The following is a 20,043-nucleotide window of genomic DNA, read 5'->3' as shown; positions in this document are numbered from 1 at the left end:
GAGAGTTGATAAACCTAACTAACCATGTAGACACTACAATGCTAATCTGACGAACTGTACAGCACAAATCTTTTCATCAGAGACACAGTCAAACTGTTGTACTGCTATAACCTGATATTTGGAAAAGGGTTACATACCAACACTTTTTTACACTTTTGAGAGCTGAAGCTAGCTTCTTTTTTTAAAGTAATATCTTTTAACAATGCCAAGTTTTCACTGAAGTCATTTCTTGTTTGCTGTGACCTAAAATGTAGGTCCCTCATCCTTTATTAGAGAACAAACCACTGATCCCCATCATGCGACAATTAAAACTGAATAATAACTGCAATTAGGAGCCGGTTGACAATTCTGGCCTCCTGGAGCGTCGCGTCAGCAGCTCATGAGTCATTGCCCCAAACCATAATCTTCCACAACACTTCATGATTTGCCTTTCTTTGTATTTGCCAGTGAGTAAGAGCTTAGTCAGAAAGATGAACAAAAAGGGTTTATCGTGGTATTAGTCAGTATCCTTTAGTGGGAAATAATTAGACATTTTTGGCAGACTCTTGCGTTAACTTTCTATACAGAAAAAATGTGTAATCTCCCATTTAGGTTGTTTTTTTTGATAAACGAGTTTTGTTTTTGTTTTTCTTTTACTTAGTTTAGGAAGTTACAGTAAAGCACTGCCATCAATCAGTTTGTGTAGAAAGTATTTGTGTGCCTAGGTCCATTTTTCTGATGCTTACACTTCCCTTGTAAAGTGACAGGCTTATTAAGAATAAGTTTATCCTACATCTCCCAATAAGCCATTTGTAAGGCTTGAGGTGGATTTTATCAAGGGCCTGTAATAAGAGGCATGTAGCCTAGGTCCACTGTGGCTTTGTCTTCATTTACCTGCCTGTACATGTGTTGTATTCAGGATTAATTTGCTGCTTTGATGTATTAAAAAGAGCCAGAGGATTTCCAGTGGCATGCTCCCCAAGGTGGACGCCTTTAAAAGGAGCTTTTTCTTCATTCCAGCACTTAGGTTTATTACAGATCCCCGGACTGTCCAATTTTAAAGAAATATGCCTCCAAAATAGCAGGATAATTGTTTTTACTTTTTCCTGCAAAGCAAAATCAAACAAGGCAACCCAGTTATTTTATGAAACCTGAACAGTGGTGGTGCATGACAGAGAGGTTAGAGTTTTGCGGGGTTTTTTGTTTTTTAGTTGACCGATGGAAGCTGTTTTTAGAAGAGAACATAATCACACTTTACTGCTCCATCTCCACAAACATCATTGTCTAACATTGCATGCAAGCCTGTCAAATATTGTGGTTTGCGAAGCCCTATCATGAAAATTATATTTGCAATTATTGTCTGTCATTGCAATAACAGATGCTAGGATGACTAAACAAGCAGCAATCCAAACATTCACTTATCTGTGTACATCTCTCGCAAAAAAGTTTACACAATTTCAAAACAAAAACAAGAGCAGTAACATCCATAAACCCAAATGTGATGACACATCAAACCATACACCAAACAGAACTATTCTGTCATACACTTCCTGTTGTTTTATTTGTCCAGTTTCTGTGTTTATAAGAAGCAGACACAAAGACGAGAGGAGCTGTAGAGTTTCAGACAATATGTGGACACATCGGAACCGAAAGTAAGCATCCATAAGTTTGTCTGTTCTTTGTACCTCTTTTCCCCCTCCAGAACTGTGTAATATTAAGCGACAAATCCATTAACAAGAAATCCATGCTTTCAAAGCACCATCTGTCTTCATATTAGTCTTGCACCTTATATTCTCACCCTCCCCAATAAAGGTGAAACAGTCCAATTTGCTAATGCAGTTCTTTTTCCTTCCTCCAGGAGCTGAAAATTGTGCATGACTTCTTTTAATGCTTCTGTGTGAACATACTGTATGTTCACTTAAACACATATTGTATACACTTTGATATGCAGCTCCTACCAATACTGACTTAGCCTTAAAAGGAAAACAAATCTCCCTGAGCAGGTTACATCTTGTAATATGTTATAATTTACTTTGATGATAGCATGTTTCTTCACCCTGCTGTGCTAACAAGTTGCACTGAGCCGTGGGTTTCACATGTGGGTGTAGTGAGCAATAGTGCTGATGATAGTGGAACAACAGTTTTTGGTCTTTTTCCCCATCTTGTTTTCTGACACTAAATGCACATCACATGTACAGGGCGTTCCAGTCAACTATAGTTAAAGGACAATTTCTGTGTAGTTGACTGATCTGTAATAAACTCTTTGCTTTAATTCCAGGAGTATGAGCTAAGATGGCTAAGATGTCTATATGCTAAAAAAAAATAAAAAAAATAGGATAGTACACACAAAAAATTTAAAGACATTTTATTTTCTATTAAGAAGACCAAAGGCACTACCATTTGTTATATTATAATTTTAGTTTTACTTTAGCGTGTTTATTTTGAAGTATCTTAAAGTTCTCATTACCATGCTTGAATATTGGGCAATCGGTAGTAAGCAGCGTACTCCGTGTCAGGCTGTAGCAATGAAATGCCAAAGAATTGAAGGAGTCAAAAGAAACACATGAAGCCTAAACAAAAATGTAGCGATAGCTGCTAACAGATGCTCTCAGACATGTGAAGGTAAGTTAGCTTAAAATAGAAGCAGAGCTCAAGAAGTAAGAGAAAGTAGCTTGATTCATGTTGTGTTTATAGTGTAAACATAGTGCGGTTCATGATTGTTACATTTTTCTGTGAACATGAAACTGCAACTAGCAAATGTTAGCTTGCAGGCTTCGCTTACTTACTCCATAGCTAAATTAGCCAGAGCTGTTAGCATTGTGACATATCTGCTTTGCCTTACTTTGCTGACAGTGTTCATTGTTGTTGTTAAATTCTATAAAAGTGGCTCCACTTGAGATTTTTGTATCTTAATAATGTGATTTCATGTCTGTGGATGGCTGTGCGTTTGTCCTTTTCATCTTAGTACGGGTATGCTGAAGAAGGTAGAAATATTTTAATATTTAGTAACCAGATATTTGCAACAGACATAAACATGTCACACTGTCCTTTTAGTTATAAGTTTCACCTAGATGTGGTTCACCTAGAACACACTGATAATGTTCAGCCGTATACAGTCTTTCATCTGTTTTTGTCACATTATCACAATTTGTCTAACTTTAAAAAATAAAAATAAAAATCTAATGATTACTTGAAAGAGCAGTTTGACAGACATCCTTATTACTTTTATCTGAGTGGATTTTTACCTGAGTATTATTTCACCTTGTACCTTTATCTGAGAGGTAAGGTGTAAAGGTAAGTTAAATAGTAAGTCTTATAAGCATAGAGTGCTATTTTTCCCCTGAATCTTGGCACTCTATACTTCTATTATAAACCACTGATGATGCTGTTAATAATAATCCCCACAAGTGAAATGGAAACTTTGATCAAAAACCAAAATATAAGTTTGTATAAACGTTCCACCTGGTCACCTATAACTTTTATAGATTTTGTTTTAACAACTGTTTAGTTCGTCTGCCGCAGCAGTCAGTGTCAAACCTCCTAGCATGATCTCACCGAACAGATGTTATGTGTTGACATGCGTGTCCACGTGCCTTGCGTTATGCTTTACGCACAACTGAATGCACAAGCGCATTGCTATGGTAACTTCATTCATCTGCAAATCTCACTGGAAACGTATTTGCCTCCACCCTTCACCCACCACCACCACCACCGCCACCAATACCATCCCAATCAAACCTAATTATACCATATTGCTTTTCTTGTTCAACAATAAGGAAGGTTGCTGGGGGTGTGTGAGAGGGAGAGATTTAATGTAATTATTGAGACACTTCTTTCTGTGCTCGCCGTGGCAAGAGTGAGATGCGCCGTGATGGACGCTGCTTGTCAAAATGCCTATTGATGAAGCGCAAAAACCCAATTTGCAGTCATAAGGCAACTACCTTCCAATTATGTTAGTGCCAGAGCATTCCTCAAGCCCAGCAACTCCAATCCTTCTCTCTTTTCTGAGTGGCTAGACCATTGCCCTTGGCAGACAGGTACCAAATGGGCTGCTCTCTGCATGCTGCCTTTAATGTTTTATTGATTTGCTTAGCATACGCCCCGATTCAACTCACATACTCCAACACTATTGCCCTTTGTACTCACAGCCTGACCTGCCCCACATGAAAATTACGTTATTGAAATATGTTAAATGTGTCACCCCCCTCTTGGTGAGAAAATATCTCACCTATTGATGGATCTTTCAGGGGCTAGCAGATTGGTAATATTAGATCCCCACCTCCTTAATGACTTCTATTACTACGATTCCATCACCCTCTCAACCAATCAATCATATGAACTAGGTAGCATATCAAAGCCATGAATAAAATCAAAAGGGGTTTAGAAGATATATTTTCCAATTTTTATGTCAGATACAGCAAGAAGTATGAATAGCTGTGGAGATGGCGCGCTCAGGAGTTAATCTGCTGAAAGAAAGAATAAAACATTTGAAGTGGGAATTGTGAAATCACTTACCAAAGAAAAATGTCAGCTTGCACAACAGCAAAACACGCTACCACAATAAGTATTCAATCGTTCCATCCTACTTAATAAGAGAGCTTAAAATAATCGTTCATATGACCACTGGGCATCCAGTTACCTTGATCTAAAGATTGTATCAGTGAGCATCACAGATGTTTCTTTCAAGATCCCATTTTAAGTAGGAAAAATTATTAAATCTAACTTTTCTTTTGACCTGTGAGTCAAAAGGCATACAATAAGGCTACGACTTTACACCCGATAGCAGAAGATGCTTGCATGCATGGGAAAGTGTGCATGTCTGTGTGCCTGTATGCATCCAGGCTCACTCAGTAATGATGAATATGTGTCTGCCATGTCCTCAGACTCCCCAAGCAGAGGAAGGGACCCTCAGACAGAATACACAACAGGGACAGAGACAGCTTATTCCCAGACAATGTCAATAGCTCAAGGGTAAAATCATTTGTCACAGCAGCGAAATCCCTCTAAATGTATACATTTATTATTGTCGTGCTTTAATTGATCGCAGGGCGCCAAGAGAAATACCAAGGGTCTGTAATACTCGCCTATCTCATTTACAAATCACACTTTGCAAGGCTTCAAGGACATGTGCGGCTCCTCTAAGACAAAGAGGGAAGAAGTATGTGGTTCTAACCCCAGCTATAGTCAGGTTACACGTTAATTTGGCTGTACCTTACAAAGCGGAGCACACGGGCAGAAGGTTATGAAAATATTTGTAGTCCTTCATACTTGTGCAAATTTTTGTCCATTTTTGTAAACAGTTAAATTAAAATTAACCCAGTCTTCTTCCTGTTACTTTCCTGTGAAGAGATTTTACTTCATACCAAAGATGCAAAGCTGCTGAGTAGAGAAAATTCACATTTAAATGGTGAAATTGGTTCTGGGTTAAGTAGTTTTAAGAATTACTTGAATTACTCTGTAAGTTAGAATGAATTTAAAAAAATACTTAAATTACAAAAAACAGTGTTTTTCCCGAAATGTGTAGAGAAAAAACAGACAACAGAAGCGCCTGCAGCTCAGGAGGTAGGTGGTTTGAAAAGCTGGTGGTTTGATTTCTGACTGCTCCAGTCTACGTAGGCTCCAGTCTAAGTATCCTTGGACAAGATACTGAAACCCCAACTGCACCCAGTCCAATAGGCTGATGAAAAGAGAATTTCCCAATGCTATAAAATTGCACTTAATTCCTTTCAATATGTGTAAGACATCTATATTGATGTATTTTTATTGGGGTGCGGGGGGGGGGGGGGGGGGGGGGGGTTGTGATTGCCCAATCACTAATCAGCTGGTGTGTTGTTACTTCTCATCCCAGGTTCCCACAGTTATTAGGGCGACTTCCTGGCAAGCATAAGGGCCCATTGTAAGACACTTCCATCAATCCTTCCAGCGCTGCAGGGGTTAACAGTGCTAATTTTATATGATCAATTATCACCACTGTGCTGTTTCTATATTTGTCCATGTAGTCAGATGCATATGGATTTATATGCACACGTGCACATATCATGTACTCTGTTTCCCCCCTGGGACCACCCAGGTACAAGAAATAATTACTTCAACAACTCTGGGTTACATCAACATCCTCAACCTGTGTGTTTCATACTGTAACCCCCAGCAAATATTATGTCATCCACTTTTCTGCATGTCCTGATTTATGACTGGGGACTCTATCCTCGCAACAGCAGCTCAGCAGCAAACGTGGCCGTGTGTTTGGAGTCATTTCAGCTCACAGCTTTTCAGCTTCTTTCACTCCTCTTGCGGTCGAAGAAATTATTGTCATATCTAAACATGGGTGCAATTATCTCTCCCATTTGGCTGCGTTGGTAATGTCAGCATAAAGCAATAATGTGTCTGACATTCAATGCGTATAACAACATCTGTTCATGAGCCATGTAGCATCCCCTCTGATATTCCTATTGTGATCATTTTCAATTGATTCTTTATGAGTCATTTCAGAGCTAATGACTTGTAAGCAGCATGTTGAAGAGAGGACCTTTGGGAGAAGGTACGCAGACTGACACGAGATAAGTCTCATCCATAGCGAGACCAAGGGGGCAAAGGCAGAACAAAGTGATCAACAATCTGCTGAAATTTGTGTATAAAAGACCGCAATCACACAGCTCTCGTCCGTGATTATATTCTAAAGTGCCAATTATGTCGCATCAGAAAACTACAGCGAGAGGTTGACACTCTACAATAAAGCAAATAATTTCCAGTTGAAGGAACAGAAAAAAACGTTAATATGAGGGGTGGAAGATAGGGTGAGGAGGATCTCAGTTAAAGGAAGTAGCTAATAAGGTTTAATGGTGCGTGTCAGGAAGCCACAGTATGCAAGGGAAACACAGCTGGCTTCATTTTGTAAACTATTTGATATACACATCTATCCCGCTCACAATTATCAGCTGCTCTCAGGCCACTAGGGACAGTTTAGCAACTCCAATCAGGAACATTTTCTCACTGCTGTTCAACTGTAAAGAAAATCATCGCTGCACTAATATAAGGTGCATCGCTGCTGTACCAGTGGCCTGTTTGGGCTGCACTCAGTGGTCCTATAGATATAATGTCCAAAACCAGTAAGAAAACATAGTCAAAGATTACTAGATGAGCGAAATTATGGATGTGCAAAAAAAGGGGCCAACGTGAAAAACAGGATTATGGGAAGGACTGTTTTTAGGCAGATGAGGTTAGATGGAATTTCACAGTCCAGATGTTTGACATCACCACAAATGAAGTCGTACAACAAGCAGCTAATGCATTTTAATAACCATTAGAAAAACAAATCAGTGGCCTTTACGTGAGTACGAGTATTAACACTCTGTGGCAAATTAAAAATCCTGCAGTGAATATGTTACCTAATTAAAAGTATGAGGTTAATACAATGTTTGGCAGTCATATTCTAACATTTAAGAAGTTACAGTCGTGACGCTGTCAGTTACAAATAGTGCAGTGAAAAGTATAATATTTGACCACGAAATGTAAAGTGGCATGGAAATACAGTACAGCACTGATGTTAACATACGTAGTTGCAGTCCACCACTGCCAATAAGTAACTGATTGTCAGTGCTCACTTTAGCCAGTCAGGCAGACAGACTCCTAACAAAATTTGTTTAACAACAGATAAATGCAGTCTAGGCTCCTTGACAAACAGAGAAAAGTATTGGTGTTTGTTGGCTGTACTGCTAGAATGAGCAGCAAAGCTCATCAAAGAGATTTCAAATGCAAGCCAAGCGTGACCACAAGAAATCCCCTCCCTGAGCTTCAAATCTTACACTGGGTTGGAAAAAAATGATTACAAAAAAACCAAAGTTACAAAGTAAAGTGCAACTTTAATAAACTCCTGTTTTTAACTTTCAGGGAAAAAAACATAAGCATTATTGTTGATATTCTTCAGAAGTATTTTCCATATACACACATTCTGTAAATAAACACAACGGAAATTAACCACTTAGCTTTAAATTCAACTAAATCGAACGTTAACGTCATTACAGCTAAATTACACAATTACAGCTAAATGGAAAATGTGAAGATGATAAAAAAATACATTTCATTATAGTTCAAAAGTAGAACGTGATACTCCTGTCATGCAAAATTACAAAATAGCAATGTGTGAACGCCTAAAACGTCTTTAAACACTTTTTTTGGTTGTTGCTTTTCTTTATGACTGTCTGGACATGTGCTTCAAACTCGTAACTGCTTTGTCTCCAAACTCCAGAATCTTTGAGGTTTTAGTTGTTGAGTGCTTAACTTCCTCACAAGGGTCAAAATAATTGTCAATGTCACTATCAGATTTAGTAACTGAATCACTGGAGGATAAACCACTAGAGGGGACACAGCTATATTCTCTGGCTGGGAGGATTTACACTGTACTGCAAGCAAGGATAAGCCCATCATTAAATCATTATGATTGCAACCCTTGACTGCTAGGGTTCGTTTCCCCCCCCCCCCCCCCCCTTTTTTATGTAACCCACCACAGCATGTGAAAAGAGTATACTGAACTTTAAAAATTGGATGTTGTCTAACAAGCCTCTTTCATTTGATGGGTTTAATTTAAACTATTATCTTGTGGTTTCCTGATCCTATTATAAATATTTGAAGGGAAGTATTTATCATTGAGATACTGTATATCAGCACAAATGGATTTCCTGTGCAAGCAAAGGTCAGTGATTTAGATGCATAAACATGGAAATGGGAAACCTTCAGTGCCTTGACCTGTGAATCAAAGCAGTAATAACAAAGTGGTGATGTGGCAATATTAGTGGTAAACCCCCCCCATCTTGTTAGATATACTTGCCCGTATGTTGTACAAATACGCTCTCAGCTGTACTCTTGACAGCAGCTGAGAGTATACAGGTATACACTCAGGTGCTGTTCTTGGAGATTTGTGAAAAGGCACATCATACTTCAGTCAAGCCCTTGCATGTTGCCTTGCCTTTTTTTCTTTCTTTCCTTTTCTGCCAGCTCTCTACCCCACCAGCTCTGGGGAGGCCTAAACAGGCGTTGTGGTCTGGAGCTGTTCAATGGTAACACCAAGTGTTTATCGCCCCGTGCAATGTGCAGGTGACAGTAATTATCAGCAGATGACAGTGGCAGTCCCCAATGTGGACCAGATGGTGATACAAGGGTCACGCAAGTATAGCCACAGGGGTGAGGGCGGGCAAGAAAAAAGGATAGAAAAGGCCAAGATAAAGGTGGAAGAATGCAAAAGCAAAGGCACATTAGGCAACATGCTCCCTGTGTGTCAGGATAATACCACGAAATGGAAGCCTGATTTTGAAGCAGCTTGAAAGCAAAAGAACCTACAGGTGACTTTTGGATCAGTGTGATGTACTGAGAGAGGTTACATTATAAAATAGCCAGCTTCCTGTTGAGGACATTTGCCCTGCATGCCACGTTAGCTTTCAAAGCCTGTGCATGCAGTGTGTAAACTTTATTCTTTGGGTAAACGCTGGCATATACAAACATATATCAAAGCCCAGTGCAGCCATAATCATAGACACTTAGGCAGATGTGTGATCAAAACTACACAAAGCAGCGGTTGCTGTTTGAAGTCGGTGAGGGGTGCATGTAAAATGGAAGGAACAACAACAACAGATGCTGATAATATACTACTGCAGGTAGCTGGATGCGGACTGACCCTGCTTTTTGTGTGGAGATTGTCTGTTTGCTCTTGGCTGCGGGTTGACACTTAATCTTCATAAATATAAACTTGAATGTTTGGTACATATTTGTTGGGTCGGTGAACAACACTGTATTTTACTAAGCTAAAAGGTGCTGAAGCATGTTAAAAAATATTTGCACCCATACAGAGAAATAAAAAAAATCATATTTCTTTTAGTGGAGATGCATCGATTGACTGGCCAGGGATTGGATTTTCCAGCATTCTTGACCCTGAGTGGTGACCGGTGACTTATGTAGGTGAGTCTTATTGTCCTATTACATTAATTACATTACTATTACGGTTCTTTAATGTCCAGTTACAAGCCAGTTCACTTTATGCATGTACCCTAACATACAGGCAAACAGACACGCTACCTTGTTACTATCAATGGAATGCTTCACTATAAGTAAAAACAAAAAGTTTGTCAAAGTAAAACTATAGGCGGGACTACCACAAAGAAATGTGCATAACGACAAACCCAGTCAGACACTTGGGTCACACCTCCGTCCAGCTGGATGCTTTAAAGAAGCTAACAAATACAAAATGGCTAAAGCTAGCCATAGCCACAAGCTAGCCACCTAAATATGAGCAAAGGATCAAAGCAGATACGAAGAAAGTTACAGAGATTGCTGAAAAAGAGAAAATGTTTGATGTTAACTGTTTAATTTCTAACCATAATAGAAAATGATGTAAGCACTTCACATTTGCTTTGTTCTATAAATCTGCAAATGCTTGTGTTTGGTAAGCTAACATACATTAGGTAAAGGTTGGATTGCAGCAACTCATTTTCAGTTATATATTTGATTTCATTCCAGTAGTAGAGCACTTTATTTTAAGTTGTATCAATAAGGGAAAACGTACTGCACTTTGTGAGAAATTGTGACGTATCAGAATTCATTTTATTATGTAAAATTTTGCATTAAATACAATTATTACTCAACATGATTATTGTTAGAAAGAAAAATCAGAATTCAGTTTTATCATGATTCCAACACTCAAGATGAGTCATCTGATATAAGATGATGTAATATCAAATATCACAACACCAGTACTATAGTTGTGCTTGTTGGTGTCCTTCCCCACATAAGTTAGATAAACAACTAGCAACCATGTAAATTAGAGCACCTGTTGATAGAGTGGAAGTTGTCACGTGTCTTAAGTGAAAAATGGTTATTCAACCAAGGCAATCAGGGCATTTTCCAAGCCCTAACCGAATGCCTAAACCCAACCAAACAGTGAAGCAAAGTGAAAGCCTTGTATGATGACTTGATAAAATAATAAAAAAATAACAATTTTGTTAGAGGGCTTGTTCACATATCATGTTCTACTTTTCAAGAGTGTCAGTTTACCAAGGATAGGAGACAGAGCAACACTCTGACCAAGTCTCACTTTGAACTAACCACACTGCTCACACCTTAACTTTGTGTCACACAGTGAAACTGATCAGATGGTACAACCTAGGCACTAATGACCAAGATATAATCTAGTGCCCGTTCTATACCATGAGTCTAACCTAGGACACAATAGAGCTATTGTTATAACACTGAAGTGTTAATATTATTATACTGCCTAAAATTTTATCATTGCAAATGTCCAACACCTGCATGTCTGCCATCACTGTGCATGAGAACTGTACACCAAATAAAAAATGTGATACTGTCCCTGTTCTTTCCAAGAGATTAGGTGTCTCGTTAAATGCCACTCGAAAACCGCCATTAGTTCATTTCCCTCTTGGTTAATTAACATCTACTCCTGACCTTTCCAATGGATAGGTGCAACTTTATCTTGAAAGTCAAGGTTACAAAACTATATATCAAAGCAGATTGATTACTGATCACCAGTCTGAAGGGGAGAGACTTTGGCTAACTGCTCAGGCTCCAGTGACCCAGCCGGGGGTCAGATGTATATGACATAACTAATCAGGAAGATACAAGACGGAAATAACTATACTTGTTGCGTTGTATGTCCATTTGAAAATGCAGTTTTTAAAAACCAAAAGACAAAATATTCTAAATCAAACTGCTAAAAATGTCTGTGTTAGTCTCAATCTGAATTATATGCAGTTTTATTCACAGTATACAGAGGTATAATCATTAAAAACAAAATAGGCACATCATGAGGCAACACTGGTTGCACCCTAGGGTACTCTTGGTCCTGTAGAATGGACTTCTACTTTTGTGCCATTATACAACCATTACGATGTAGAAGGACACTCATCAGACTTAATGAACACCAGCACATTACATTACATATCCATTTCCATGCTGAACGCTGACCAACATTTGGTTGCTCAAAGACGCACTCTACTGATTTTAGACACAGAGATCAGATTACTTGTTATGACAAGTGCCAGTGACATAATGCCTTCTGTAGCACTCCAAGAGCCTTTTTTCTCAAGTCTGCGAGGTTACCTCGGATTAGACGTGAAGCTTCATAGTTTTCGATAAAATCAGTGACATAGATAGGTGTTCTAAGACAACATTAGTTATCCACGCCCCACATTAGTTTTGTGATCACAGATTTGGAGCAACTCCTTTAAATGTAAACAGTAAGGGAGGCCTCGCAGACATTTTATTAACATTCTGACAATATTTCAAGTAGTTCTTTTCACAAAGTGGAAAAAAGTCAGAGCATGGATGACTCTCATGCTTGTAATTATAGTGTCATTCATTTAACGGGAATATGGTCAGCTAAAACATCCAATCAAATTGGAATAATAGAAAGTGTAGCATGGGAGAGCCATGGCCCATTCTGGGGATTAAGTTACAATATCTTTGCTTTTACTGGACAAGTTTTTGTTTACTTATTTCCAGCCATCATTTCTAGGAATTTCTAGAGTAACCCATTAAATCTATCTATCTATCTATCTATCTATCTATCTATCTATCTATCTATCTATCTATCTATCTATCTATCTATCTATCTATCTATCTATCTATCTATCTATCTATCTATCTATCTATCTATCTATCAATATACATATATTATATATATCTACATCTATATTTTACCTCAGTAACAGGTTTTCTACCAGATGCCATGGTTCTCAGCAGTGTCGGAAATTTGCCCGTTCTATTTATTGTTTTGCCATGTTTCCCCCTTTAAAATTATGTTAATTATATTTCATTTCACTGCTATAACAGTCAGCAAAACAGCTTCCTACATCTTTCTCTGTCCTGGACTAGCCCTCCCCACCGCACCCTCGACATGAGAATAACCAGTGATGTATGAAGCATGCCGTGTCTCCATCATCCACACAAGTCGTCCTTAAACCAAGACTCTGATCCCTATTCATTACGTCAAAGTGTGGAAGAGACATTTCTATTACCACACCAGATGTCCAAATCAACCATGTTGTTTCAGCGCTTACTGTGCTCAGCCTCCCTCGTCCCACCGTTTATTTACGTAGGGGAGCTCTGGCCGCCGGGGGGGAGTCCTGGCTAATTGTGAGCAGCTGTAATATCACAGGGCCATCATTAAGAGGGCAACGGCTTTGCACATGCATTCATAATCCACACTGAAATGCAATAGCAGCAGCGTTCGCCGACCGCTACTGAATTACCAGATTGTTCATGTGGTCCAATTTTTACGCTGTGTTTACGAAGACTAAACCACTGGACATGATTAGCACCCACAACCGTGTGATATTTCTCTGGAGAGTCAGTCGTGGGCAGGTTAGAGGCCCGATCTGCAACATACGAGGGCTGTGCGAGCCATTTGTGTGCGGAGTGGAGAAGGGTTTGCAGCACTCAAACTGTGTAGAGACTGAATGTAATCGCTCGGTAGTGTTGATGGAGGTTTCAACAGGTGGATCTAAAAACAAACTTAATTATTATTTAATCTTCTTCCAAAATCCTGAAATCATGCTTGCTCAATCCTAAAATGTCCATGTCGTAGAAAAGTAGAAATGTGATTCTGCTGCTGTTGGTGGTGTACTGTGCAGGATCAAGAAGAGACTAGAATAACCCGAAATCCCCCACCTAGACTCACTCCCTGGAATTCCAGCTGTTTATAGAGCAAACCTGAAAATAGAATGATGAAATATAGACAGAAAGTGTCACAATAACCTTCAATTAATTTACTAATGCTGTTTACACGAACATTGGCAGAGTGCTTTTGGGTGCCCTTTTTTGTCATATCTCCTTGTTGATGTTTGAATTTGTCAGTGCATGTCAGGACTCCAAAATGTTTTCATAATCTGGTTTTATTATAAGCAACACTGGCCAATGTTGAAAAATGAAGTCAAAAAGACAACAACGCGGCCACCGTGGCCATCCGCTCGGCAGATCGGACCGAAGTGGACCACACACAGTGCTTCAGTAAAGCTTTGCATAAAAGAGTTATTAGAATGCAAGAAAACTGCAAACAAGTCCCGTCCCACCACTCTGTGCACTCTCTGTGCACGTTTTGATTTTTCTAAACAACGGCGTCATTGCAATAGCATGATTGCAAATGCTTCTTCTGAATTTTTTTTTTTTTTTTTTACTTTTTGGTATTGCATGTAGACAAAAACAAACTTTGGCTATTGGAACATCAGAAGATTCACATCCTGTATTTCAAAGTGTGTTTTGTGAGTGCTGTCTGTTTGCTGCGTCTATGTGTATGCATGAGACACAGAGGGAAAGAGACAGTGAAGCAGGGACATAAAGGGGTTCAAATTCATACGATAAATATTTACAGACAGCTATTTAAATTTGTTTGATACCTGGTAAATATTATATCAGTACAGTTAATTCACTCTGATATTTTACTTTTAAATACATGTGAAAATCTGGGATGTTTTTTTGTGTCCATATTTCGAGCAATGCCAAATCACCCCTGAGTCGGTGCGATACTGAAGAATCAACTCACCAGTGACATTTAAGATATCAGCCTGTTTTCTGTTCAAGCGACCAGACATACAGGGTTATTTCAAGTGGGCCCTTCTCTATTTTCACGAGAGAGCGTATGCAGATTATCGTCTCTATCAGCATCCTGATCTCAAATCAGCCCTTTCATTACCCGAGCTTAGCTAAGAAGAGACAGCATCAATATTAGATGTCAATGATGGGAAGAGGTGGCAGGCAACTCATAAGGTTATAGGCACGTTGTTCACGACAGGGCCAAGATCCCCGCAACATGAGAACGTATGAGTCATGGTGGATGACCTGTCATGGCAATACAGGGACCATAGATACTTCAATCACCAACAGTGTTTTATACTCCGGATGTGTGTTCATTTCCCTTAATAATACGTTCAACCATGTCTCCTAACAACATAATGAGGCAACATTTATATTGAAGGTATTTGATAATATTCACTGGCACACAAAACATTTATAATCAAGTTCTTGGCAAAATATCTCCAAGACAGTACACAGAACACAACAGTAACAGTTTGTTTGTATCTCATGTACCTATCATTCATTTAACTAAGTGTAAATCAAGTTATGTTCAGTTTACCTGTGTCTTTTAAAACTTTCTTCAGTAAGAAATCATCGAGGTTTTCCTCATATTTGCAATCATTTACCTTCTTTTATTTCCACTGAGCATCAGAGTGTTTTTTGTTCCTCCTATAGCCATCTACAGAATACATCATACAGGCATGTTTATGACTTTGACATCAATTTGTCCCCCTTCTTACTCTCATTTCATGAGAGTTGTTACGCTTCAGTCCGTGTGCTCGGAATGCAACTGCAAAGTGTTCCAGCTGGGCTCTCCAGAGGCAAAGCAAGGTCACGACAGGAGTTGCAGGGGCAGTGGGACAGGGCTATGTGTGTGTTTGTGTGTGCGCGAGTCGGGGCTGGGGGAGGTAGACGGTGAGAGGGATGCCTCAGGACCCTGACGGCTCCAGTTGCCTGAGCCATGACCGCCGGGGTGGGGGAGGCCAGCCGCAGATCGATTGTCGCGGAGCTGGATTCCTGCAATAGGGGGGCGATTGGATGCAGCGCGCTGGGACTGAATGACATAAACCCAGACGTCTAAGTGTCCCATTAGCAAGACAGCCGCCCATGTCATGGTCCCTCCCGCCCTCATGCTGCTGGCATCATATGGAAAACAGCTCAGGTGTTCCCCTCAATTGCTTGAGGACAACTGCAACACAGAGGACAGCGGTTGACACGGGTCTCTGCATGGGGCACTTCTGATCCTCCATATGTAACCATAGCAATTATATCTTTATGGCTTAAAACGAAAAAAAAAAAAATCAGCAGAGGAAGCGGCAAACCACAGTGCATGTGTGTGTGTGTGTGTTTACATACATGTGTATCTTTGTATTTGTGTGTTTGCATATGTTCAAATCTAAATGGAGCAGGAGGAACCTGGGTCACAAGTGTACTTTCTCCACATTCAGCTCACAAGATGACACACTGTGGTCAGATTGTTGTGGACAATTCCTAAACACATAAGAAATGATGACAAAACAAGGAGGCCACACACAGAGATGCTGCTGCGACACACCGCCTGCCGGGCCCAAACACAGAGGCACAGCCAAGCTTAACGAGGCTCTGGTGAAGGAACAGCCCGCATGTCTTTCACTCTCGACAAATGAGCATATTTAGATGTCCTCAAAATGAGCTTCAGCTCTGGGATCGCCTACCCACAGTGTCCATCAAACTCTTTGGCAGACACTGATTATAACATAGTCACCAATATTGCGTCAAGTAAGGGATTTGTAAGTAGTAATATTCTCTGTCATAAACATAAAAAGCTGTGTAGTTTCATGAAAATAGAAGGATTTTAGCTGAGGAGCCCATGAAAAAATAAGTTGCATGAAATGACCCTGGGCAGACCAAGTAGGTGCTAAAATATAATCCTTTCTTGTGTGTAAATTTTCACAGAATTGTTAGAAAATTATTTTGCTACTTTGATCACTTTTACAATTAATTTCATCTAGTTTTAAAACGCTTTACTTACAAGTACACATTATGAGTTCATCCCCCACACACAAACAGACACACACACACACCCTCAAATAGGAGACCACACATTCAAAGTGTGGTCTAAAGTTCAACTTGTGCTGAATATTGAAAAATACTTCCAAACACAGTGAGATTTATAAATGGGTGCTATCTGATTTCACTGTAAACTAAGATAAGCTAAATGACTCAAATCTACATTTTGACGCAGGGCTCTTTTACAAGACGGAGGCCCAGCGTGATTTAGGTGATACTGTTGTTATGGGTATGTGTCACTGCTGCTCTTTGTGTACTGGTTTACAGGTTCATGATGATGCAAAGGTCTGCCTTAAGTTTTTTTTTTTATCATATGAGGGTGAATGTGAGGTTTTATGTAGACCATTCACATGCTTCTGTTTCCTTTGACTACAATAATATTAACTTTGTTGGGAATAATTCCACAGACAAAAATGCTGACAAGCCAAACATTATGCTAGGGATACAGTGCATCTGGAAAGTATACACAGCGCGTCACTTGTTCCCCTTTTTGTCATGTTACTTCTTTGTTCTAAAATGGATTCAATTAATTTTCCACCACAATACCCCAAAAATGGCAAAGTTAAAAAAGGTTGTTTAAAATGTTTTGTAAATGCATGAAAAATTTAAATACAAGAACACAATATTGTATACTGCAGCTCATGTGGAGTTGAGTGTGGACCCAAATGCAAATGACACGGAAACACAGGAACGAGTTAACATAAAATGATTTAGGCTGAACATGAGAGTACAAAAAGAAATACCAAAATGCAACAGTTAACCTAAACTGGGAAACATGGAACTAGCGAGCCATAAGGACAGATGAGAAGAGACTCTGACAAAGGACAAGGAGAGACTGTGACAATATACACTAAGGGGTGATTAGGGAACTGGAAACGCATGGGAACACAGCAGGAACAGACATAATGAGACAAAAACTAAACACAATGCACACGAGACAAGGCCTAACAAAGTAAAACAGGAAGTAGCATGGACACAACATATAGAGGGAAAGAGACAAACGGGGGAACGTTAAGGAACAGAAGACTACAACTGGCGGAACATGACAACGAGACTGACTTAGTAAGAAAGATAATAAAACAAAGAAAGGACTGAGGGACAAGAGGAAAACAGAAGAGTAAACTAAACAACCTGAAGTAATCAGAATTACCCAAGAGGCAAATAATAAGAGAAAATTCACAAACACAAGGAAATTATTATCCCAACAGTGATAAGTAAACAAGGATTCAAAAGTCCAAAAACAAAACACTGGGTGAAAGACAAAGAATGATGACAAACATGTACAAACACACAGTCTTTGCTCAATAGTTTGTTGAAGCACCTCTAGCAGCAATTACAGCCTCAAGTCTGTGCTCTGGCACAAGGATATTCACAGAGTGGTCCTGAAGCCACTCTCTTGGCTGTGTGGCTTGTTGGATGACGAACCTCCAGTTTGAAATCCAGAGCACTCAGGAGCAAGTTATCATCCAGAATGTCTCTGGGCATTCATCTTCATTCATTCATTCATTCATCTTTCCCTCTACTCTGACTAGTCTTCCAGTTACTGTGCCCAAAAAACATCCCCAAAGCATGATGATGCCACCACCATTCTTTACTGTAGAGATAGTATTGGCCAGGTGATGAGCGCTTCCTGATTTCTGACCATGGAGTTGAAACTTTGTTCCATCAGATTTTATTTCTCATGCTCTGAAAGATCTTCACGTGACTTTTGGTAAACTCCAGGTGCCCTTTAGTGAGGAGTGGCTTTCCTCTGGCCACTCTACCATACATACCTGATTAGTGGAGTGCTGGAGAAATGGTTGTCTTTCTGGAAGATTGTCATCTCTCCACAGAGCAACGCTGGAGCTCTGTCACATTGACCATCCAGTTCTCAGTGAGGTCACCTCCTTGACTGATGCCCTTCTACGCCAATCGCTTAGTGACTAGGTGGCCAGCTCTAGGAAGAGTCCTGGTGGTTCCAAAGTCTTCCATGTATGGGAGCTCACTGAGCTCATTGGGACATTCAGTGCTCTAGAATTTTTTGCTATACCCTTTCCCAGATCTGTACTTTAATACAATCCTGTCTTTGAGGTCTTTGACTTTATGCCTTGCCTTGAAATCTGACATGTATCATCAAATATGGAACCTTATATATATATACAGCTGTCTGCCTTTCTAAATCACATCCAATCAAATTAATTTACCACAAGTGGACTTTAATCAAGTCGTAGAAACAACTGCTTTATGATCAGTGGAAACAGGATATACCTGAGCTCAGTTGTGAGTCTCATTGCAAAAGCTGTGAATACCAATGTACATGTTATATATTAGTTTGTTTTTTATTTAATCAATTTGCAAGAATTTCAGACTTTTTTCACTTTATCATTGTGGAATATTGTGAGTATTTTGATGAGAAAAATTTATCTAGGTAATCCATTTTGGAATACAGCTGTAAAACGTTGAACAAGTGAACCACTCTGTGAATACTTTCCAGATGCACTGTATTTCAAATTTCTATCGATTGCTTGTTTTGAACAATTTCAAGGCACAGCTACTGAACGATAAATAGAGGAATGCGGTGAACTCTTTAAACTTCACTCGACTCCACTTTAAAACCCCTGGGAAAACCAGTGCGTTACCATGGCTACACATTGGTGTTGACTTTAAGCTCTCTAGTGATCGAATTCTCTCCCCCACAGAGGCAGTGTCAGCCTTCAGGTGGAAACAAATTGTAACAGGTTGACAATACCGTCTAATATCAGGATACTTGGGGACAGGACCAGGTTTACTTTTCAGAAAGTGTTCCGTGCTGCTTGGTACTCGTGATTAATACAGTAACTGGTGTGACTACATTAATGTGGGAACATGAGAATGCCAGTAAAAAATAATGGAAGCATGCAGCCACAGGCGTATTTGATTTCTTTTGTTAACAGAGATGTGACTTACACAAATGATGGAGTGGAGAATGAATCAGTACAGGAAATGCTCTCTTGCTAAGCCCTGCGTGTGGCCAAGAGAGACGACCATAAACAAAGTTCCTCTTTGTTTCTCCCCTCCACTCGCTCACTCTCTACTGCTCTCTCTCTCTCTCTCTTTCAAACACACGGACACTTACATGCACATCTGACATCTGTCCGGTCTTAGAAGTTCCCCCACGTATCCTAACCATTTTACATCACTAAAATTTATAATAAATTGCATTAAAATAACTTGGGCAAAAAGTCCCCAAAAAGCCACTTATATCAAGCAGTCACATTGAAGGGAACCACGTGCCTGCATAGATATGTGGGACATTTGAGAAAGCAAAGTGAAAATAAATACTGTCTGTATCTGAATTATGTAAATAATAAATACACCAAGGAGCATGAACTCCAAAATCTCTGAGCAACTGCAAACACCAAAATAGTCTGAGAGAGCTCTGATCTTGGGAGCAGATGTTCAGGAAGTTACTCTTTTAGCCTT

At 39.6% G+C, this 20,043-nt stretch overlaps 1 long non-coding RNA gene across 1 annotated transcript in view; it reads left to right on the top strand.

Moving 5' to 3' along the window:
• The first annotated feature begins 2,512 nt into the window (after positions 1 to 2,512).
• Positions 2,513 to 20,043, top strand: part of LOC309717509 — a 112,921-nt gene continuing 95,390 nt past the window's right edge. The window contains exons 1-2 of the long non-coding RNA XR_014279708.1: positions 2,513 to 2,601; positions 9,848 to 9,927. This is a non-coding gene — a long non-coding RNA (uncharacterized lncRNA). The remainder of the gene's footprint in view (positions 2,602 to 9,847; positions 9,928 to 20,043) is intronic.

This window comes from Aulonocara stuartgranti (genome assembly GCF_965226115.1).
Source record: "Aulonocara stuartgranti genome assembly, chromosome: 11".
NCBI lineage: Eukaryota > Metazoa > Chordata > Actinopteri > Cichliformes > Cichlidae > Aulonocara > Aulonocara stuartgranti.
This window is presented reverse-complemented; position numbering and strand designations above follow the sequence as displayed.